This window comes from Gossypium arboreum, chromosome 11 (genome assembly GCF_025698485.1).
Source record: "Gossypium arboreum isolate Shixiya-1 chromosome 11, ASM2569848v2, whole genome shotgun sequence".
NCBI lineage: Eukaryota > Viridiplantae > Streptophyta > Magnoliopsida > Malvales > Malvaceae > Gossypium > Gossypium arboreum.
In genome coordinates, this window is record NC_069080.1 from 124,704,457 (window position 1) to 124,728,951 (window position 24,495).

The window sequence follows — 24,495 nt, forward strand, 5'->3', positions numbered from 1 at the left end:
CACTTTGGTCCAAACATTGCAGCTTACCAAAAATATTAATCGATTTACCTCACGAGCATTCGCACACTCGCAAATCTACAAAATACCGGTTTTCGGCATTTTGGCTTTTCGACTTTTACCGATCTAGACTAAGAAAGAGGGTGTTAGTTACACACCTGTTTGAGACGATAGGCTGACGAGATCCACACACGAACCGCCTACAATTGGATTATTAACACGTTAATCTAACTATTCAAATACAAACTACGTATTAACCCCTTACAATATTCGGCCAACCACACCTACAGATCATAGTAAGCTTATAAGAAAACAATAAGCAACTCATTAACAAATTTTTGTCAATGTTTACCACATAATCATAATTTCACTGCAAGCTGTCTTCCTGAGCAACAGTCACTAAATCATTTATAACTGGAGCTAAGAAACTCCAAATAAAGTTCTGTTAATTTTCCCTGAAAATAGACTCATATATCTTCTATCAATAAAATTTTCAGAATTTTTGGTTTAGCCAATCAATACCAGATTTTTCTCAAAGTTTCCCATGTTTCACTGTTTGACTAATCTGACCACTCTTCATTACGAATCAAATTTCTCATTGTACAGAATTCAAAATATGTTCTAGTTTATTCCATTTGAAACTAGACTCATTAAGCTTTAATTACATAATTTATGCAGCTTCTAACTCATCTTCTAAAATTTATGGTGATTTTCCAAAGTCACGTTACTGCTGCTGTCCCAAGCAGATTTATTACCAAATCACTCTTTCGCACCTAACTTGCATGCTTGTTGTTTAAACATGTATATCACCAATCAATCATCACATATATATGATTTTACTTAAGTATAATCTCCATTTCATCATTTTAAAGCACAACATGTTAGCCGATTTTTCCCCTTAGCATCTAAGGCACATGCATGCTCATTTGTTCGGCTCAACTTCACCTATCTTCCATTTTTCATCAAAAGAACATGAAACAACAACCATTTCCTTCATTTTAATTCATGACTAAATGCTCACAACACAACTAAAAACCAAAATATGCTTCAAGAGTTAAGGTAGAATCAAGAAGAACTCATGAACCTCAAAATAGAAGCAAGGTACCAAGAACTTACCTTCAATTTTCCTCCTCCTAATGATCGAATACTCAAGAGCTTTCTCCACTCCTTTCTCTTCTCTAACTTTCAGCTATGATGAACAAAGATGGACAAAACTTTGTTCTTTTCACCCCTTTTTCTTTTAATAAAACTTCATATTTCATCCATTTAATTCTTTAATACAAAAGACATGAAATTCTTATCATGAAATATTTACCTAACCCATTATCATGGAACATTTACCTAACCTATTATCATGGAACATTTACCTAACCTATTATCAATTTGTATCAAATTGTACCATAAATTATGGATATCAAGTGTACATTTTGTCTACAACAACATGATGGCTGGCCACTTCATGTAAAATGGGAGGTTTGTCATGCAAATCCTCCTATTTTGCACTCCTATTTATTTGGTCACTTCAATTTAGCCTATAGCATTTTCAAACATTTTCACATAGGTCCTATTTCATAATTTCACCCCCTTTTTCTTATGGAACAAAAATTAACTAAAATTGTCGGGTTCTATCTTAAGCTTGGGCCTTCTAGAGGCCCACTAACATAATTAAACCTATGCCAACATTCACAGAATTCTCGAAAATTGGGGCGTTACAAGAGTGGCCTTTTGGAGATGGAAAGAAAGGTGGAGGGTTTTAATCATCTATCATGAAATTATGTAGTGACATATTCATGAGCTACATAACCTATTAAACATAATTGCACATAAAAGTAACACAAAGATATTGAGGTGCCAAGATCTATATAACTCCTTAAATACAATAGGACATGTAAAAAATAACACTAACGTATATAAAGAATTATTGAGGTTTCAGGCACTAAATAACACCTTAAACAAAATATGATACATAAAAGTAACATAAACACATACCATAGAGTATTGAGATGCTAGGATCTATATAACAACTTAAATAGAATATGACACATACCAATAGCACAGAGATATACCATAGATTATTAAAATATCAAGATCTATAAAACACCTTAAACACAACATGACGCAAACAAAAGTCACTTAGAAACCAAACACAAAAATTGGATAATGAGATAAGGTAATTCTTAATTCCTCAAGTTGAGAGTGAGATTGGATTAATGAGCAAAGAAGTGATCCTATCTTTAGAATTCTTTCCAACATGTGTGTACTGATCTTCTCCATCTTTGTAAAGAAAATCGATGAACCTTGTGAGATTGAGAATTCGCATAAGAACTGGCATCGGAACAACCTTGGATGTCTCACTAAACATCAACTCATGTTTTAAATCTTTCCAAGCATTCTCGACTTGCTTCTTCAATTCAATGCATGCTTCTTGTTCTGAAACTCCATATTCTCTCATGTAGCATTCAACAGTTGATGCACAATGCCCTCTCTCTTGCTCAAACTACATATAATATGCATTAGCCTTATTTATCAAATGTAAGTTATAGAATATACTCTAGTGAGATTCAAGGGGAAAAAATACTGTCGTAACCATTTTTTTGAAAACGGGGATCGACTTGGATTTGAAAAAGAAAACGAAAAATGGGAGTCGCCACCAATCCTTTTTGATGAGGTGTGATCGGATCACCTTAAATTAATCATTTTAATAAAAGTTAAGATTTACTAAAACGATAATTTTTTTTTGGTCTACGAAAATTAGAAAATGAGTTCGGGAGTCAGTTACGCACGAGGAAGGGTTAGCACCCTCGCTACGCCCAAAATTGGTACCTAGTTGATTAATTAGTGTCTTAATTGTCGAAAATTGAGAACTTGAAAGACTTTGAAATAAGATCCCTCTTTTGTAAAATAAACATTAAAATGTTAAAGACATTCTCGTCTCGAGGCTACGATACGTCATATCCAGTAAGTTAGGATACGGCATCTCGAACTTTTGAGAATGAGCTTTCCTTTTATTTAAAATCGATGTATTTGAACTTCTTTTAAAAGGATATTCGATTAGTTAGGGTGAACGAGGAAAATCGAAACCCAGTAAGTTAGGGCATGTTTCTTCGAATTTCCGAACACCGAACATTGCCTTTATTTTGCAAAAGATCTTATTTCGTGGTATCAAAATGTCATACCTGGTAAGTTAGGGCACCACACCTCGAAGCTCCGAAAATAAGCATTTTTAGACTCATATTTAAAAGAATATTCCGTTTATTTAGGTTGAATGAGACAAATCGAGATCCAGTAAGTTAGGGCACGATTGTCTCGAATTACTAAATACGGAATATTTGCTTTTGTGAGAAAATTATTAATGTTTTGAGTAAAATCGTGATTTATAGTAAACATAAAAGCAAATTAATATGAATAATAACATAATGACGGGTGCGATAGTGTCGAAAGCAATAATATGAACAGTTGTAAAAGATGATATAATGACTATGTGGAATTAATTAGTTTAACAAAAAGAGGGTAATAATATTCAAAATGTTTGTATATAAAAATAATAACAAAAGGATATGTATATATATATATGCCATACTAATAATAGTAGGAATAATAATAAAATGACGTTAGAATGAATACAAGTATGAATATAATAATGATCATGATAAGAATAATAATACATTAAAATATGTTCTTATCAATAATATTAGTGAGTAAAAAAACGGGATGATGATAGTGTAGTAAAAATAATAATAATATGTAAATAGAGATAATGGTAGTGAATATATTTAATAGTAACAATGTTAATAATAATATTAGTAATAAAACAAAAAACAAACAATAAAAGTAATAATAATAACTACGTAATAATGACAAAGATAAAATTAATGATATAGTAATATAAAAATAATAATACAAATAAATAAGTATAAAAAGGAAATGTAACTTTAATGATAATAATAAGGAAAATAGTAACAATAACGTAATAATAATAAAGTGGTAACGAAAGTAAAAAGAAAATAATAATAACTATAATAGTAAAGTATAATAATACAAGAAATTAATAAAGTTAATTAATTTAATAATAAAGGAGTCAAATATCCAAACTAGGGACTAAGTTGAACTTAAAAAAGAATTTGGGGCCAATTCAAAAATATACAAAGAAGAAAAGGACCGATTTGAAGGCACGAATAGCATACAGGGCCCAAAAATGAAATAATCCCCGGCCTCCTAAACGACGTCATTCAAATGGGGGCCAAAATGAAACCAAAGTAAATTTTAAGGTATAATTGAAATAAATAAAAAACTTAATTGCGAGAACAGAAAAAAGCGGAGGGACTTATTAAGAAAATATCCCATTAGGACAAAAACGCGCGGATCCCCTAGCGGGTTGGGTCGCCTGCGCGGGTCGAGGGCCAAACGGCGCCGTTTTGAGGTCTCAATAATCCCTTTAAAACTACGTCGTTTTATACTTCTATATAAACTAAAATTTTTTTAAAAAATTTCATTCTTCCCTTTTGTTTTTCAAAAAAATGCTTCTTTTTTCTCTGTGCAGGTTCTCCTGGTCCGGTCTAGGCTCAGGCGAATAGCCACCATCCTCCGCCGCGGACGCCGTCGCGGTGGCCGGAGTTTCGAGAAAGGTGTATTTTTTATTTTATTTTTTATTTTCCTCTTTATTTTAATAATATATATATGCACAACCATGTAATCAGGAAAAGAAAAGTAAAAAAGAAAAAAAAGAAAGAAGAACCGATTTGAAACTTAGAAAATTTAAACACCTTTCGATCTCTGGTTTTGATTTCTTCCTTGGGCTTCATTTTTTTCGCTTTTGATGTTGATGAAATCTCTGTTACTTGTTTTGTGTTCTTTAAGATCTAATAATGTTTTTCATTTCAAGAAGAACCGAATGTAAAATGGTCCTTGATTTGGCTTTTAAATAGCCATTTACATGCCCCTTTTTTAATATCTATCTATTCTCCTCTTTTAATGTTGCAGGCGCAAGTGGGGCGGTGGCACAGTGGCGGTGCTTGCAGGCGTTGGTGGAGGATGGGACAGGGAGGCAGCAGCTAGGGTTTTTGGTTCTTTTTGTTTTAGGGTTTGAATTGGGCTGCTATTGGGTTTTAGATTTAGTAGGTTTTGGGCTCATCTGTTTAGTGGGTTTTGGGCTAGGTTTTGGTTAGTTTGGGACTGGTGTTATTTGGGAGTTATTTGGGTAGTTGGGTTATGTTTATTTGGGTCTAAAATTGGGCTTGTACAAATACCTTGTGTGAAATCATCCATGAGACGACAAATAATGGAAGATACAGCAATAATTTTAGGGTTGGTAGATGCCCAATTAAAAATCTTAGGTGTTACCAAATCCCCCATTCCAATAAAAGATGTGAGAGTTAACATGATATAACCAGCAGTTAAAACGTTCCTCATATACTCCTCCATCGTTGGTACATAGTTTTCATGGCACCAATTAGCCTCCACCATGTAAGCTTCAGATAATTGTTTAAACTATAAGATGGAAACCAAACAAAAAGAAAAAATCGTCAGCCCAAGTCTAGAGTTTTTTTTTTTTGCTACAGTCTAACTGAACTGTTGTGAAAGACAAAACAGAACAGCAACAGAGAATCAGAAAAACAGCGGACAAAATGGATTTAACAAAATGGATAAATTAATTGAGACTCATTTTTTTAGGTAATTGCATTTAACAGTTTTTTCTCTCTTTATAAATACATATAATGAAGACACTTTTGAGAAAATGTTGTCCGGATCCATACACATTTACCCTAAAAATTTGAGGTTTTCAATGAATCAAGGGAAGATGTGCATCTCTACTATGCACCTTTAGAATCTCCCCCAAGTTTACAAGGTAGGTTGATTCCTTTATTCTTCAAAAATGATATAAGCATGGATTGAGGTAAATCAGTTTATCCATCCCGGCTTGAAATTTGGTTTAGACAAAAGCATTTAGTTTTAAAAATTATTGTGGGCAATAAAATTAGTTTTGTTTAAAATATGAGTAGGGTTTAAACACTAATATGCAAGGCTTGAGCTCGGTCTATCTCAACTTACTTTTTATATTGTATTCTATTATTTTATGTATATTATGTAATTTATATCATATAAAAATTAAATTTTATAATAATATAATATTATGTTGTAAACAGTTGAAATATATTATCGTGAATTGTATGGAGCAGTGATTAAAATTCTTGTTAGATACATGTTTGATATGGGTTCAAACCGTGTTATTCCCATCCCCTACCCCCAATATTTACAAAAAATAACTATTAAAAATACATATTAAATTAAAAGTAGCGTAAATTAATTTTCTTTCTAATTTTTTTTTTTAGAAAGTATGGATAGAATTGTGAAAAATTTGAAGTTCAAGGACAAGTTAGCATGAGTAAATATATAGATTATATTAATAAAATACAACGCCCAGATCAGCACAAGTCATGAACACTTCTAAATTAAGGTATAAGTTTATTAAATTTGCAAATCATGTGGATGTTAAACAAACAATAAATGAATTTACTGTGAAATGGCTTCTCAATTATTTTTTTTCACAAAAATAATAATAAATAAGATAAGGTGTGAATTTACTGAGTTTTTCGAGTATTCAACACGATATGATTTTTCTTCTTTTGCCATCGCTTTCTCTACTTCTTCATAAACATCCAATAATGGTTTGTAAAAGAATTTCATGTATTTTGGAAGTTGATCTATACAATCGGCATCCCACCTGAGAAGCAATTAAAATTTTACAATTTCATCATGAATGGATTGGAGTAAACTTTAGGTTTAAAAAATCGATCCTTGGAAAGTGTGGAATATAATTTTATATATATAAATTGTTTGACCTCTGAATTGCATGTGTAAGGAGTTGGAGTTCTTCCAATGTGCCATATGCGTCATAAATGTCATCCATAATTGATGACATGGCCATTACTTTAGTTAATATCTCCCTGGCAAGAGAGTATTGAGGCTCAAAGTATACTCTCAATATCCAAAAGTAACTTTTCACCAATCTATTTCGTATAAATGGTAATTTTTTGGCGAAATCGAAATCTTTCCACCACCTGAAACAAAACCCATAACTAATGAATTATTCATCCTTGAAAATTTGGTTAAAGTATTAATTAATGTTGAAGGAGTAATTTATTACTTGGAGATTTTGCTTAGCTCTTCCTTATGTAAATTCTGTAACAAGTTGAAATCCAACTCTGCAAACTTCAACAACGTTTTGTCATGTGACCCATCATCTTTATAAATGACTATGAATCGCCTAGCCTCCAACCTTGGCAAGCATTTGCATATGGGTCGGTCTCGAGCACGGGAGACCAAGACTGAAAGGGGAAATTCGATGGTGCCTGCAGCTTTGGCTAAATCTAGATGAGTGGTGGTGAAACCAAGAGCTTCTTCCAGTATATCTTCTCCATGCACATGCAAATGTGCTGCTTCATATAATTCTAGTAAGCCTTTCACATCACTTGTTAAGGACTTGTCAAAGTTTCCTTCATCATCTTTGAACTTGTAGAATGTGTCTGTACAATCGAACAAGATGCATAATATATTTTAATGAAATTACAATGATTGCAATTAAAATTTTCCTCATATTAAATTTATAATTTATTTTTAACGAAAATTACTTTTCATTGTTATATTCAGGCATAATGACATGACGTTATTTGTTATATATGTCACATTAACAAATAATTTAAAAAATATAAAAATAAAAACAATGCGAAACTAAAAAAAATTATCATGAGGCACAAGTGGAAAGCCATGCAGAATGCATGTTTAAAATTCAACGTTTTAATCATTTTCTATTGAAAACATAATAATTTGAGGGTTTTTTTTTTAAAATTTATTAGTTAAACTCGACTTTTAAAAAAAGATAATAACCAATTTTAACTCAAAAAAGAATAAAAATTAAATCAATAAAAGATACAAATACTAAGGATTAAATTTATCATTATGCTTTTTATTTATCATCCTGCCTTTGTTTTTAATAATTACTAATAACTTATATTTATTAAAAATAAGCATGTTGACATTTTATTTGATTGATGGAGCTTTTCGGGGCAATCATGGTTGGAGTGTTCTTTTATTCTATTTTCTTTTTTCGATTGGGGGTGCTTGTTTTTCCCGTCTATTTTAGATATTGCTGTTCTGCTTATCTTTTTTAGTTTCGGAAAAGTCAACGTCAACTCTAAGCTCACACTAAAATTTTTAGCTGTGTTAAAAGATAATTTTGGTAAATAAGTGAGAATGGACTCACCACACTGAAAACTAAAGCCATTTTCTCTAAGTAATCGAAATTGAAGAGAAGTAGCCTCGAGAGTTTGGTCATCGTTGCAGTCATGCTCATAAATGTTGTGCAATGCTTCTTCTATCTCTCTTTCAAAATGGTAACTCACACCTAACCGTTTGATTGTATCAATCAAACGCAATTTATGCAGTAAGTCATCATCCATGGCTACCTTAACCATCCTTCTTATTTCCTCTTTCAATTCTCCATGTTGTTGTTGAATTATAGCATCTTCCTTCTGCACAATTGTAATGTGAGAAAAAAAGATTAAAAAAATTCAACAATACTAGATATGATACTATATAAGGCATAAAAGGAATTCAAACACGAGAAAATATGATATGAAAAAACGAATTTAGATTTATATGTAAGACTTCATTGTACAATGTAGATTCTTTACCATTTTAGATGGAGATGAAAGGAAAGTGTTCCCCCAAACGCAAGGATGAAAGTTGGCTAAGGGACGATTGTGGTTGGACATGGATCCATGAGTTGAAGAAGGAAGATTTGATGAACATGTTTGAGAAGACATCTTTTTAGAAATGTGATGAAATGGTGTGGCCAAAGATCTCCTATTTTGTAGAGGAGGTTGGATAGAATGGTGAGACTGAAGCTACAAATAAACTTATATAGAAACTGTCCCAAGCTTTGGGGTTCAAAAGGATAGTGGAAAAAAGGGTAAACTACACTATTAGTTACTAAATTATGGGTAACTTTTCAATTTGGTCACTAAATTATTCAAAAGTTTTTATTTAAGTCAATGGATTGTTAAAATCGATGCTATATTTCTCTACTTGCATTGCTTGCACCAGTCGAAAATTTTCTTTCCTCTTCTCTTTTATAGTTTAGTTTTTTTCATAGAACAGCCTTAGACATCACATCACAAATCTACGAACCAAAATTAAAACAATTATTTTCTTTGATCTCCAACACTGATTGTCAGATCGGTTTGGATCTAAGATATATTCTTCTACTTGTCGATGGGTACTAATCTACCGTACCAATCGCCAAATCGTTGCTTGGAGCTCACTGGCGGACTTTTTTTTTATAAAAATTAACAGTCCCATAACTTAAATAAAATTTTTTGAATAGTTCAATGTCTTAAATAAAAAATTTCGAATAATTTAGTGACTAAATGTAACTTTTAAAAATTAAATGATTAAAATAAAAATTTACTTATAATTTTAGAGGTAAATTGAGGTGCAATATAGGTAAAATAATTTTGTAGGATGTTTGGGCTTAATGAATGTTAGTATTAGTGACAAGTGTTGTTGATATAATAATAGCCTTCAAGTATTTTGTGTGGCAGGTGACGAACAGTGAAGTGCTTTGTGGATTGAAATTGGATACGCAACGTAACATAGCAATGATTCATTGGATTTGGATGGTGATCAAATGTTTGGGTTTGGAGTGTAGGGACACTAATGTAGATATTTTGTATTCGTCTATTTTAATGTATTATTTTGTATTTATTGTTATTTTAAAAATGATTTGATATATACAGTATTTTTAAAATATAAAATAATTATTAATTATGTAAAATAACTTAATAAATTTCATTAATAAAATTTATCATTAAACAAACTTAAAATGAACGAGTATAGAATTATTCTATAAATTAAATAATAAAATCATTCCATAATTTGCATATTATTTAACTAATCCAAAATAAATAATTAAAATTATTTTTATTTTTATTTTCACATTCATTTTTTATCAACTAACACGTTATACTCCAAACCGTACAAACACAATCAATACGATGTTTTTACTTGACTTAATGAAAGAAGAATTTGTGTGTCAGTTTAGTTTTTTTTTTTCTTTCTTTCTCTTTTTTCCATTTTCGGCTAAGCGTCGGTGTTTTAAAGTTTGATGAGAAAACCTGAGCCCATGATTTCCCTTTCCTTGAAAAGAACTGATCGCTATTGTCACAGCTGCCTTTCGTCACTTTCTCCTGCATTTCAAACTAGTTTAAAAGCTACCGTTCTAAATTCCACTTTCAGCCACAAATTTTAAATAGGAACATATCCCGAGGTTCACTATTTTTTCTTTTAATTTGTTAAACTGTCCAACATTTTGATTAGATAAAAATAACAATGTAGTTTATGATTTTTTTAAATGAAGAAAGCTACATCATTAAAAAATCGTTTGTTTGTATCATCTCAGTACATGTCTAAATATTATAGATTCAAATGCAGAAGAAAGAGAGAATACTATTCTATTAATTAAGTGCCAAAATTCAATACTAGTGCATGTAAAATACTCAACTACAAGTAACCAATTAATCACCCACCAAAGCCAACGTCCACATTTATTTCCACTATACCATTTGGTGGTTTACTCTAACTGTGTAATTTTTAAATTATTTGTGATAACTTTGTTTTTAAATTATGTTTTTTAAGTTTTTAAATATTTTTTTATTATTGATTTAGGTGAATAAATTGAGAAAAATAAACTTAAAGTTTAATTATGCTTTATTTAATTAAAGGTACTTTTGTATCTTCTCTAATATATATATATATATATATATATATATTTATAAATAGACATTATTAGGTTAAGACTTGGACATTCCTAGACATAATCACCTTAGTTTTACTCTTGATTTTGTGTTTTAATTTCTTTAAAGAAATTTTAAACTCTTCTTTTCTAGTCAAAGGAGTTTCGAAGTTTGATTCTAATAGTTTGTGAGATCTAATTGTTCTTTAGTATTTGTATGCCTTCTGGTTTAATTAACAATATTCAGGATTGTTGAAGATTGGTACCGTATTCAATTGCTTCAAATGCTTGCATTGTCAATTAAAATGGTAAAATATGTATTTGTTTAATTTATTCTAATACATGTGACAAACAACATAGGTGGGTTTGAAGGAGATATGCATTCCATGATATGTGGGCATGCGATGTAACTTAAATAAAAGTTGATTTTGCGCTTGTTGATTAGAATTGAGTCACTTTCATTCTTAATGCATGCTATTAATAGATTAAATCTTAAGCGTTTGTTATAGGATTGTTTATCAATAAGAGAAATATTTAATAGATATTGTCTTTGTCGTAACCATTTATTTGAAAAACGGGAATCGACTTGGGTTTTGAAAATGAAAACAAAAAAACGGGGAGTCGCCACCAATCCTTTTTAATGAGGTGTGATCGGATCACCTTAAATTAATCATTTTAATAAAAAATTAAGATTTATCAAAACGATAAGTTTTGGTCCACGAAAATCAGAAATTGAGCTCGGGAGTCGGTTACGCACGAGGAAGGATTAGCACCCTCGATACGTCCAAAATTGGTACCTAGTTGATTAATTAGTGTCTTAGTGTCGAAGATTTAAAAAAACTTGAAAGACTTTTGAAATACGATCCCTTTTTTATAAAAAAGTTCAAGTGTTAAAGACCTTCTCGTCTCAAAATATGAAATGTCACATCCAGTGAGTTAGGACACGACCTTGAATTTTTGAGAGCGAGCTTGCCTTTTATATAAAACTTACGTATTTTAATTTGTTAGAAGGGTATTCGGTTATTTAGAGTATACGAGAAAAATCGAAACCCAGTAAGTTAGGGTACGTTTTCCAAAATTCTCAAACACTGAATATTGCCTTTGTTTTAATACAAATTCATATTTTGAGGTGACAAAATGTCGTACCCAGTAAATTAGGGCACAACACCTCATACTTCCGAAAATAAGTGTTTTTTTCGTATTGCGATTTAAGAGGATTATATCGTTATTTAGATTTAAACGAGGAAAATCGAAACCCAGTAAGTTAGGGCGCAATTTTCTCGAATTGTCTAAATACGAAACTTGTTTTATTTTTAAAAAACGCGATTATGTGCGTCGAGTAAAAGACCAATGTAATCATAAACGCATGGTGAAATAAGAAACGAGTTGCAGTATTAACATGCATAATAATAACAAAGGTAGTGATATAAACAACAATTATAATGACAAAATAATATGGATTTGCAGATATATTGAGACATATAAGAATAAACAAATAAACATAATGAAATAATGATAATGAGAACAAAACGAAATAAAAATACAACGATAAAGGAAACAACAAAGCAAATTATAGTATAAATTGGATTTTAAATCGGGGGTAAGCAAATAAGCATATGAGTAAGTAAACAAACTTATAATAAATAAAAAGCATAAAATAGTAATAAATGGTATTAACAAAATACATATAGATATAATTACAATAACAATAATGGTAATAACAAATAAAAATAATAGTAATAATAGCACGTTAAGTTGTAACAATAAAATAATAAAAATTGTGATAAGAAAAACATGATAGTGAAATAATAATAGTAATAATGTTAATAAAGATACAAAATGATAATAAGTAAAAATGCCAATGAAGATAATAAAAAAACAGCAATAGTAGAATAGTAATGTTCATGCGTGAATATAAAGATAGGTATAATACATAAAATATAAACATAAATATAAAGAGAGAAATAAAATTAGACAAGACGAATATAAATTAAGATATAATAGCAATAATAGCAATAATAATAAATATTGATAATAAACAATAATAAAAGGAATAAAAATCATAGTAATAATAAGAATATTTAATAATAGTAATAATAACAACAATATAATATATACATGAAAAATACGATAATAGCGCAAATAATAACAAAAATAATGAAATTAACTAATTTAACAGTAAAATAGCTAAATAATAAAAGGGATTAAATTAAGGACTGAAACAAATTATTAAGTACAAATTTAGATAAACAAAAAATGATTGCAAACTGAATTAAAAGTGGAAGGACTTATTTAGCAAATAATCCACTATAGCAAAAACGCGCGGATCTCAGGTAAGGCGGGTCGGGTCGCACGGGTATGGCCATTGCTCCGGCGAGGTTTCAGTCCGGTCGCCACCGTGACCACCGCCGTCACCGCCGTCGCCGCCGTCGCAGGCAATCGCACACGGTGGCCGAAAAATATAAATGGTACATTTTTTTTATATTTTTTTAAATATTTTTTTGATATAATCTAATATATTGTATAGGAAAAGATAGATTCAAAAAATTAAAAAAAAAAAAGAAGAAGAAGAAAAGAAAAGAAAACCTTAGCCCGATTTTGAACCTCCTTTCTATTTCAATTGCTTTCGTTGTTCTTTTTGCTTTGAATTGCTGCTGTTTTTATTCAATGTCCCTCCTTCGTATTCATGAAAAAAAGTCCTTTTACATTGTGTTTTGATGGCTTTTATAGCCTTGTTACATGATTTATTTTATATTATCTTTCTTTTCTCTTCCTTTTGTAAGTGCAAGTGGAGTGGTGGCATAGTGGTGTAGGTGGCCAAGGTGGGGGCCAACAAGGGTAGTGGAGTAGGTGGCCAAGGTGGGTGGCCAACAAGGGTGGTGGAGTAGGTGGGATTAGGGTTCAAGAAGGTAAGGTTTGTTTTGATCTGCTCCACTGCAACTCCATGGAGATAAGACATGTGACTTCAATCAATTCTACTGAAACTTCAAGGAGACCTGCTGTAGCTTCGCTTAATCCACTGAAACTTCAAGGAGATCTGCTGTGGCTTTTAGCTGCTCCAACGCCATTTCAGGGAGAAGATATTTGATTTTCAACCTGTTACCCTACTGCTTAGGGGTTTAAGGTTTGAAAATTTGGCTTGTTACCCTATTGCTTAGGGCAATAATATCTATAAACTTCAGCTTGTTACCCTACTGCTTAGGGGGTTAAAGCTTGGTGGTTTGAATCTGCTTCACTGCATTCGAGGAGGCAAAATTTGATGTATTTGATCTACTCCACTGCAACCTCAGGGAGGCAAGATCTGTGATTTTTAGCCTATTACCCTACTGCTTAGGTGGTTAAGGCCCATCTTCTTTGATATGTTTCCCTACTGCTTAGGGTGATAAGATCTGCAAATTCAGCTTGTTACCCTACTGCTTAGGGGGTTAAAGCCCTTTGAATTCAATTTGTTACCCCACTGCTTAGGGGTTTAAGGTCTGTGCATTTAGTCTGCTCCACTGCGACTTCAAGGAGATGAGACTTGTAACTTCAGTCGGCTCCACTGAGGCTTCAAGAAGACAGATTTGCTGGATTTGATCTGTTCCACTGCAACTTCAGGGAGACGGGATTTGTAATTTTCAGCCTATTACCCTACTGCTTAGGGGGTTAAAATTTGGTAGTTTGAATCTGCTTCACTGCAACTTCAGGAGGGCAAGATTCACTGCCTTCTGATCTGCTTCCTTACTGCTTAGGGCGATAAGATCTATAAACTCCAGCTTGTTACCCTACTGCTCAGGGGGTTGAAGCTCATTACCTTCGATCTGTTTCCCTACTGCTTAGAGGGTAAGATCTGTAAATCTTCAATCTGCTTCACTGCAACTTCAGGAAGACAAGATTCGTTGGATTCGATCTGTTTCACTACAACTTCAGGGAGACAAGATCTGTAATTTTTAGCCTATTACCCTACTACTTAGGGGGTTAAGGTCTGTAAATTTGGCTTGTTACCCTACTGCTTAGGGGGTTAAAGCTCATTATCTTCGATCTGTTTCCCTACTGCTTAGGGTGATAAGATCTATGAACTTCAGCTTGTTACCCTACTGCTTAGGGGGTTAATGCTTGCTGCCTTCGATCTATTTCCCTACTGCTTATGGGGTAAGATCTGTGAATTCACTGATTCTAGGGACATGACCTGTAGAATCAGTTCCATGTGTTTATGCTTATGTCAAAGAATTAGGATGTTATGATCAAAATGAATCAAATGTTCTTAATTAGATGCACTTATGAATGATCTATGAGTGCAGCATGTTGTGAGCGTGAATCCCTGTTTAGGTTGCCATTGCTCTTTGTTCATCAAGGTTCCTTCACTGAAATGGTACCCTGTCTTCTTGTTCAACTCAAATTTTGAACAGAAAACCCAAAGAGGTAGTCCCAATTTAAACTCTTTCTTCTCAGATGCTTCCAATCTTTGAGTTTGGTTAGTTCTAAAAAATAGTCCTGTTTCAGGTTCCTGTACTATTTAGAAACTTTCAGAGTAATATGCAGAACTCTTTTTGTGAGAATAGTTTTAATCCATTAATCATCATTTCAATGCAAAATGCTTGAAAAAGATCATAACAATGATAAAACTGAAATTTATCAGAAATAACATTTGAAGGGAATATATTAATCACAGTCAACAAACATTGCTGGAATACAAAATGAATAAAAGGGAATAGGTGCCCCAGATATCACAGTGTTAGCTTCTTTGCACGAACTTCTTCAGGACTCCCTTTTTGCCTAATATGTGCTTAGGGGATCTAGAGGACTCTTGCAGATTCCCTAAAATGTAACATCCCTCCTCCTTGTTAATTTAGGTATCATAAGACCATCGCATGCCCCACCTTTGATCAAAATTTGAATTGCCCTTCACAGGTTTTCAATTCAAAATCCCTTTGGTCTCAAGGTGCTCTTTGCGAGTTTTCACCCTGGCCTCTCTTTCTTCTTTTTTTTTTTGTGTTTAGGCGAAGTATTTCTTAACTGAATCTGAATTCACAGGATTGGGTAAAGTCTTGCCATCCATTTCGGCCAATATCAATGCTCCGCCAGAAAAGGCTTTCTTCACCACATAAGGTCTTTCCCAATTCGGCATCCATTTTCCTCTAGAGTCCTTTTGTATGGGCAGGATCTTTTTCAGTACTTAGTCTCCCTCGTGGAACTCTCTGGGACGAACCTTTTTGTTGTAAACTTGTATCATTCGCTTTTGGTACATCTGACCATGGCGAATAGCCCGTAGCCTCTTTTCTTCAATCAAATTCAACTGATCGTATCGGGACTGGATCCATTCTGCTTCATCCAACTTTACTCCTGACAAAACTCTAAGGGAAGGAATCTCGACCTCGATAGGTAAAACTGCCTCTATTCCATAGACTAATGAGAAAGGCGTTGCCCTAGTAGAAGTTCTGATAGACGTTCGATAGGCATAGAGGGCGAATGGTAGCTTCTCATGCCAATCTTTGTAAGTTTCTGTCATCTTTCCTACAATCTTCTTGATGTTTTTATTGGCTGCTTCGACTGCACCGTTCATCTTCAGGCGATACGGTGATGAGTTGTGGTGTCTGATCTTGAACTGACTGCAGATATCCGCTATCGTGCTGTTGTTCAAATTCAATGCGTTGTCAGATATGATCCTTTTCGGCATTCCATATCGACAGATGATTTCTTTTTTCAGGAACTTGCTAACTGCTGATTTAGTGACATTGGCATATGAAGCGACCTCCACCCATTTGGTGAAATAATCGATGACCACAAAGATGAAACTATGCCCATTTCAAGCTTTTGGCGAAATTGGCCCAATCACATCCATGCCCCATATCGAGAAAGGCCATGGCGAAGTCATGACATGCAGAGGTGAGGGAGGTACATGAATCTTGTCTCCATAGATTTGGCACTTATAACATCTTTTGGCGTAGTTAATACAGTCTCCTTTCATGGTGGACCAATAATAACCGGACCTCATAATTTGCCTGGCCATTGTAAAACCGTTAGCGTGTGTCCCGCAGATGCCCTCGTGGACTTCTTCCAAGATTTTCTTAGCCTCAATGGCGTCTACACATCTTAATAGTACCTGATCCTTCCTTCTTTTGTATAGGATCTCCCCATCTAAGACATAGTCACTGGCCAGTCTTCTCAACGTTCTCTTGTAGTTCTCAGTAGCTTGGTCGGGGTACTCACGATTCTTCATATATCGTAGGATATCGTGGTACCAAGGGTGATCATCATTTTCCTCTTCTTCTTCAAGGTTGTAACAATGAGTCGGGGCCTCGTAAATGCTCATTTGGATTGGTTTCACATCTTTTAGTTGGTTCACCTTGATCATAGAAGCTAAAGTTGCTAGGTCGTCAGCCATCTGATTTTCTTCTCGTGGGAGGTAGTAGAAGACAATATCATCAAACTCTTTAATTAACTCAAGGATCAACTTCCGGTAATTGATCAATTTGGGGTCTCTTGTCTCCCATTCACCTTTGAGTTGATAAATCACTAGGGCAGAATCTCCATATACCTCTAACACCTTGATTTTACGTTCTATGGCTGCACGTATTCCCATGATGCATGCTTCAGATTACGCCATATTGTTCGTGCGGTCAAAATCCAATTTACTAGTGAATGGATAATGATCTCCGTTCGGGGACACGAATCGCCTTGATTCCGTTACCCCAAAGATTTGATGCTCTGTCAAGTTTAGCTTCCAAGGATGACCTTCTTGAGGGTTTTCTTCGGTGGTCGCCACGTACATCAAATCTTCATTTGGGAAATTAAAGTTCAGAGGCTCGTAGTCTTCTAGAGCTCTACTGGCTAGGAAATCCGCTATTGCACTCCCTTTTACAGCTTTCTGATTTACATAGACGATATCAAATTCAGAAAGTAGAATTTGCCATCGGGCCATTCTTCCATTTAAAGTAGTTGATTCCATCAAGTACTTCAGAGGATCTAGTTTAGAAATCAGCCAAGTTGTATGGTACAACATGTATTGTCTCAATCTTCGGGTTGTCCAGATTAAGGCACAACACAACTTTTCAATGAACGAGTATCTCGTCTCACACTCAGTAAACTTTTTACTGAGGTAATATATCGCTCTTTCTTTCCTTCCTGATTCATCGTGTTGGCCAAGTACGCATCCCATAGAATTTTCAAATACCGTCAAATATAGTATCAGTGGCCTATCTGGACTAGGTGATGTCAACACTGGAGCATTAGATAAATATTGCTTAACTTTGTCGAACGTCTTCTGGCATTCCTCGTCCCAAACACCAGGGTTGTGTTTCTTAAGGAGACGGAATATGGGGTCACATTTCTCGGTTAGTTGTGAAATAAACCGAGCGATGTAATTTAATCTTCCTAGAAATCCCCGAACTCCCTTTTGAGTACGCGGTGGAGGTAACTCTTGTATGGCTTTAACTTTATCTAGGTCAAACTCAATCTCTTTTTCACTGACCACAAATCCTAGCAGTTTTCCAGACTTGGCCCCGAAGGTACACTTCGCTGGATTGAGTTTCAGCTGGAATTTCCTCAACCTAAAAAATAATTTCCTCAAGACTTGCACATTCTCTTTTTCAGTTTGAGATTTGGTGATCATGTCGTCGACATAGACTTCAATTTCTTTATGCATCATATCATGGAATAGGGTTACCATAGCTCTCTGATATGTTGCTCCCACATTTTTCAATCTGAACGGCATCACCTTATAGCAAAAGGTTCCCCACATAGTCACGAATGTGGTTTTATTCATGTCTCCAGGATGCATCTTGATCTAATTATACCCCGAGAAACCATCCATGAAGGAGAAGAGTGAGTAGCCTACCGTGTTATCCACTAAAGTGTCAATATGAGGCAACGGGAAATTATCTTTCGGGCTGGCTTTGTTTAAGTCTCTGTAGTCTACACACATCCGTACCTTTCCATCTTTTTTAGGGATGGGGACGATGTTGGCTACCCATTCCGAGTACTTAACTACTTGTAAGAAGCCTGCATCAAATTACTTCTTGACCTCCTCTTTTATTTTCAATAGAACATCGGGCTGCATCCTTCGAAGCTTTTGCTGAACTGGCTTGCATTCTTCTTTGATGGGGAGCCTGTGTACCACAATCTCAGTACTTAGCCCAGGCATATCCTGATATGACCATGCAAAGACATCCTTAAACTCTTGGAGTAACTCAATAAGGTCCCGCTTTGTCTCTGTGGTGATGCAAGCTCCGATCTTTACTTCTCTCCTTTCTAGTTCATCTCCCAAGTTCACGAATTCTACTGACTCTTTGTGAGGTAAAATCTGGTTCTCATCTTGTTCTACCATTCTTAACAAATCGGGGGATAAGTTACAATCTCTATCATCTTCAAAGTCCTCGGATTCTTCTAGACACATATCGCGCTCAAAAGGAGACTCCGAATTAGTAGCAAGGTCGCTCACATCATTGATATCTGGAGACCTGTTTTAGGCATAAAGGAAGATGCAAAGAACAAAAGAATCTAAGAACAATAGTATGTATGGTATGATTATGAATGAAAGAATAAAAGAATATTTGCACTGAATAAGACAAAAGGATGCATTTCATTGAAATAATGACTTTGAACATAGGCCTATTTCACAAAAAGACACTTATTACTCCTAGGCCTAGGGTAATAAGCATGTTTTGGGCATTACTCTGTGTTAGTTTTAAAGACTACAGGAATCTCTTCCGCAGTCCAATTATTCAAGACACTTTCTGGCTCATAAGGGCGAATGCCCACCCCATTCTCTTCTCCAGTTCCTTCTACGAATGTGGCATTAATGCTTAAGCTTTCCAACATTTCTTCAGCGGACTCTTTGCCCGTTGATCTTCCTTTGGCATAAATAGTTCCTCCCGACACGAATGTTCTGGATATATGGGGAAAGGTCATTGGCTTCAATTTAACCTCTTCCCCGTTTAAACGCGCTCTTCTCCTTTCTTGTTTCTTCTCTTGCTCCTCTTTCTTTTGTCTTGCATCTGGCTTGAATCCTAAACCAAAGGGGTCCCGTTTGTCCGTGAGCATAGGTACTTTGACCCTTCATTGTAGGCTTCTTCCAAGTCCTTTCCCTGGCAAAGCTCCTTTCCCAACCATCAGTTGTAGTCCCATTCTTGTGGTTTTGGAAAGTCTGAAATGTCGGGACTTTATTTCCTTCGACAACAAAGGTCGCATTTACAAATTTCAACGATCGAAAAGAACATTCTATGGCTTCATCATCTGTCCTCACATATGGTGCATTGCTGGTAACAGATGCAATGATGTCTTCTTCCGCATTTATAGTCACCAATCGACCTTCCGTTATAAGTTTGAGCTTCTGATGTAATGATGATGGCACTACCCCTGCCGAGTGGATCCATGGTCTTCCTAATAGGCAATTGTAAGAGGGTTTGATGTCCATTACTAAGAAATCTACCTCATACGTGCTAGGACCGATTTGAAGGGGTAATTCAATCCTCCCCATTACTTTCCTTTCAGTATCGTCAAACGCCCTTACTACATTTTGGCATGTCGTCATATGGGAACTATCCACGGGCAACCTATTCAGTGTGGATAGGGGTAAGACGTTTAGTGCCGATCCATTATCGATCAATAGCCCTGGTAATGTGTATCCCTTGCAATGAGTGGTAATGTGCAGGGCCTTTGTGGACCCTATACCTCCTAGTGGTATTTCGTTGTCATTAAAAAAATAAAATTTTCGGCGCTGATATAGTTGACCAGACGGTCCAGTTTGTTGACAGAGATGCCATGCGCGACATATGTCTCGTTCAGCACTTTTATTAACGCGCTCCGATGCGTTTCTGAGCTCAAAAGTAAAGCTAGCACTGAAATGCGAGCCGGTTGCTTATGTAGCTGTTCAACGATGCTGTACTCACTGTATTTTAAAAATTTTAAGAATTTCCTAGCTTCATTCTCGGTTACAGACTCATTGACTGGCGATTTGAACTCGACCGCCTTTTCTTTCCTTTGCTCAACTATTGGGACCTTTTCTTTGGCAATTTTGGTTCTTGTACCCTCGGGAACATAACGTCTCCCACTGCGTGTAAAAAAACCTACATCTTGGTTTTCTTGGGAAGTACTAGCGGGGCTTTTCTTTCCCGGGATCGTCACATTGCAGCTATAATTCCATGGTACCCTTTTGCTATCTTTATAAGGGAAAGCAACGGGCTTCTGGCTCACAACTTTTGGTGCAACTTGTGTCCCGTCTTCATTAGTTCTTAGACATGATATGATAACCAATGGGTGGTTAATTTTACAAGCATTCCTCGTCGACCCTTCTTCTAAAGCACACACATCTGTTCCTTTTGGGTTCCTAACATACTCAAAGAATTCTAGCTCCTTATTATCCATTAATCCTTGTACTAGAGCCTTGAATTCGCTGCATTTTTGAATCTCATGGTTCTCTTGATTATGGAACTTACAATAACTCTTTGCTCCTTGGTGTCTGTCCCCTGAATTCTGTGTTACCAACCCTTTTTCCACCATTTTCTTCCATACTTCTTTTAGTGGAGTATTCACTTCTGCAACATTCATCTTAATTTCCTTTCCTGAACTCTCGATTATAGCATTTATACCCTTATCCCCATGATTAGGTAATGGGTTTTCTGCACTAGGTGTATCATCAAATTTCACGATGCCCATGTTGATGAGTCTTTCAACCAGCTGCTTGAAAGTGGTGCAGTTTTCTATCGAGTGCCCTGTGGCTCCTGTATGGTATTCGCATTGGGCGTTTGCGTCATACCATTTGGGGAATGGGGGTTGTATTGGCTTTAGATAGAAGGGCGACACTACATGGGCATCAAATAAGCTCTGATACAATTCCTTGTAGGACATCGGGATAGGTGTAAACTGGACTCTTTCCGTGTTAGGCCTTGGGTTGAAATCTCGTCTTGCGAAGCCCTGATGGCTTGTAGTCACCATCCTTGGTTGGGTCATAGTGACTGGCTTATTATACATATTCGTGTTGTTCACATCATTCTCTTTCCTTCTCGAGGCTGATTTCTTAGCACTTTCCCTGCTTCAATCCTTCCACATCTTATCGCGTTCTCTATCATTTCTCCAGACATTACTATGTCTGAGAAGCTTTTAGTAGCACTCCCTAGCATGTGGTTGATGAATGGAGCCTTCAGCGTATTAATAAAGAGCATGGTCGTTTCTTTCTCCAGAAGAGGTGGTTGAACTTGCGTTGCTACCTCTCTCCATCTTTGGGCGTATTACCTGAAACTCTCATTTTGTTTCTTCTCCATGTTCTGTAACGTGACTCTATAAAGAGCCATGCTGTCACGTGACTGTACTGCTTCATGAAAGCCTGTGCTAAATCCCTCCATGAACTGATCTGGTTACGAATCAGTTGGTTGTACCACCTAGAAGCGGCCCCAACCAGACTTTTCTGGAAACAGTGGATCAATAGTTGGTCATTATTGACATAGCCTGCCATTCGTCTGCAGAACATAGTGATGTGAGCTTCGGGACATCTAGTCCCATTGTACTTCTCAAATTCTAGAGTTTTGAACTTGGGAGGGAGTACCAGGTCCGGAACCAAACTTAATTCCTTAGCATCGATTCCACCACGAGTGCTTTCCATTTCTTTAAATTTTTCTTCCAACCATCTACACCTTTCTTCAAGTTCTTTTGGGAGCTCTACCCTTATCTTTTCTATTTCAGTAACTTCATCGAGATTGAAGACAACAGGGTTAGTTGGGTTATCTCCCGGATTGGAGCCTGAACCAGTTTGATAATTTACCTGTACCGAGACACTGGCTTGAAATGGTTGAGGCCTGATTGTGACTGATGTCCTTCTTGGGTACACATCAGATTGTGTTTGAATGTCCACTGGGACAAACCCCGGAGGGTAGACGGGATCTTCGTTGTCATCTCCAGCATTGATCATGGGGCTTTTCCCTTTTTCTAATCCACCAGCCAATAGACGCGTTAATTGATCCATCATACTCCTTTGGGACTCCAGCATCTGGCTGGATTTTGGCCAGCTGTTCTTGCATACGTGTTTGTAGCTGATCCTGCATCTCTTTTTGCATTTGTTCCAATCTCTCTAACCTTTGATCCATTGCTTTTGTTTTCCCTCTTGTACCGTAATGATGTTCCAGGGTAACTGTCACGATTTTTAGGGTTTTTTGTGAGTTTTAGTGCGTGTGATGCAATGCCGATGCATGAATGTAATGAATGCAAAAAAGCGTTGATTTCAATTTGATTTCATTAGAGTAGCTTTTCTAGAAAACAAGTTTCTTTACATAAAATAGATTACATATAAGGCTTGGCCCTGATACTTAAGGCCTTGACCTGCCTAAGAAGCCAAGCTAGCTTTCGGCCTCGGTCCGATTCTGACTCGTATTTTAAACTCAGCACATCGGCTTGTACTACTAATGTTTGCAAGTGGTCAGCCACTTCTCGCACTTGAGTCGAAGCTTCGCCCATGACATAGTCCCTACTCCTGACTTGGTATTGAGATTGATGAAGTTGCTCCTTCCATCACTCGTTATTTACCTCGAGAAGTTCTATCTGAAGTTCACGATTTTGCAGCGCTATTTTGAGTTCTTCTATATTCTCTTTTAATTCTTCGATTCTGTTCTGACTAGCTTTCAACTTGATTGCAGAGTTACGCAAGTGATACTGATGCAATGACCTCTCTAACCCTGATACCCGAGTCTTTAACCCTTCTTTCTCATTCTGGCTTTCTACCAAACTTCTTTTCAGAGCATCTTCTCGATCTTGAGCATCGCAAAATTTTTTCTTCCCACTGGTTGGCTTTGCTTTGTTCTTCTTTAACTTTATGTCACCACTGTTCGGATGTTTTTCCTAACCCAGCAGTTCTCATTGATCTGCGCAGCTTTTTATAGTCTGTTTTCAAACTGTCCAAGTCCCCTTCAGCCTTGTTTTTCCCTTTTCTGAGTTTTTCAGCTTCTAGTTTCTAGACATTGACATCTAACCCTAGCTGCATCTTTTCTTCTTCCAACTGCTCGATCCTTTTTTCTAACTCTAGACTCTTTCTCTCAAAATCTTGCCTGATGATTTCTAGCTCAGAGGGGATTACTTTCAAGTGCTCTTCTATCGACTGAGGATTCCCTTGATCTGATGTAGGGATGTTGTCGTTAAGTCTCTGATTCCACCATCGGTCGTACTCAGGAGTAGTCATGGGATTGGTAGCAAATTTTTTCATTCTACGAGTCTGGTTCCAAGCATTTGATATCTCGCGAACTTTTTTTTTGTAATTATTCCCTGTGAACGCGAACACACACTGAGCTAACCCATATGTAGGTGGTGTAAATTATCTAGATCTGTACTGTCTTAATGCAAGCAGAGGTGCGTACCCGACAGCTCCCCATACTCCTAACAAGGGAATCCAATCAAAATCTCCACATCGGTATAATATTTCATCAGGAACCATCCACGGGGCTCTCTATTCAATGTCTTCCTCTTGTAAGTTTTGAAGAACCATCATCCAATTTTCTTCGGAAACATCATCTCTCCTCGGTGTAGCTACCAACTCTTTCAGTGGAGAGTAATTTTCGGAGAAGATACGATACGAGACCTTTTCCACTTTCCAAAAATGGCTATGGAACCAAGCTAGCAAGAGCTGTGCACATCCAATAAATCTCCCTTCGCCCGCTCTTCGACAAGCATTCAATGATATGAAAGTTTCAGCTAAGATTGCGGGTACAGGTGTGGTTCCTTTACTAAGCCTGTCAAAAAGGTCAGAA

At 35.6% G+C, this 24,495-nt stretch overlaps 1 pseudogene; it reads right to left on the bottom strand.

Annotated features, from left to right (window-relative positions):
• Nucleotides 1-2,182: 2,182 nt before the first annotated feature.
• On the bottom strand, nucleotides 2,183-8,876 carry LOC108471828 ((+)-delta-cadinene synthase isozyme XC14-like; annotated as a pseudogene).
• Between the last annotated feature and the right edge of the window lie 15,619 nt (nucleotides 8,877-24,495).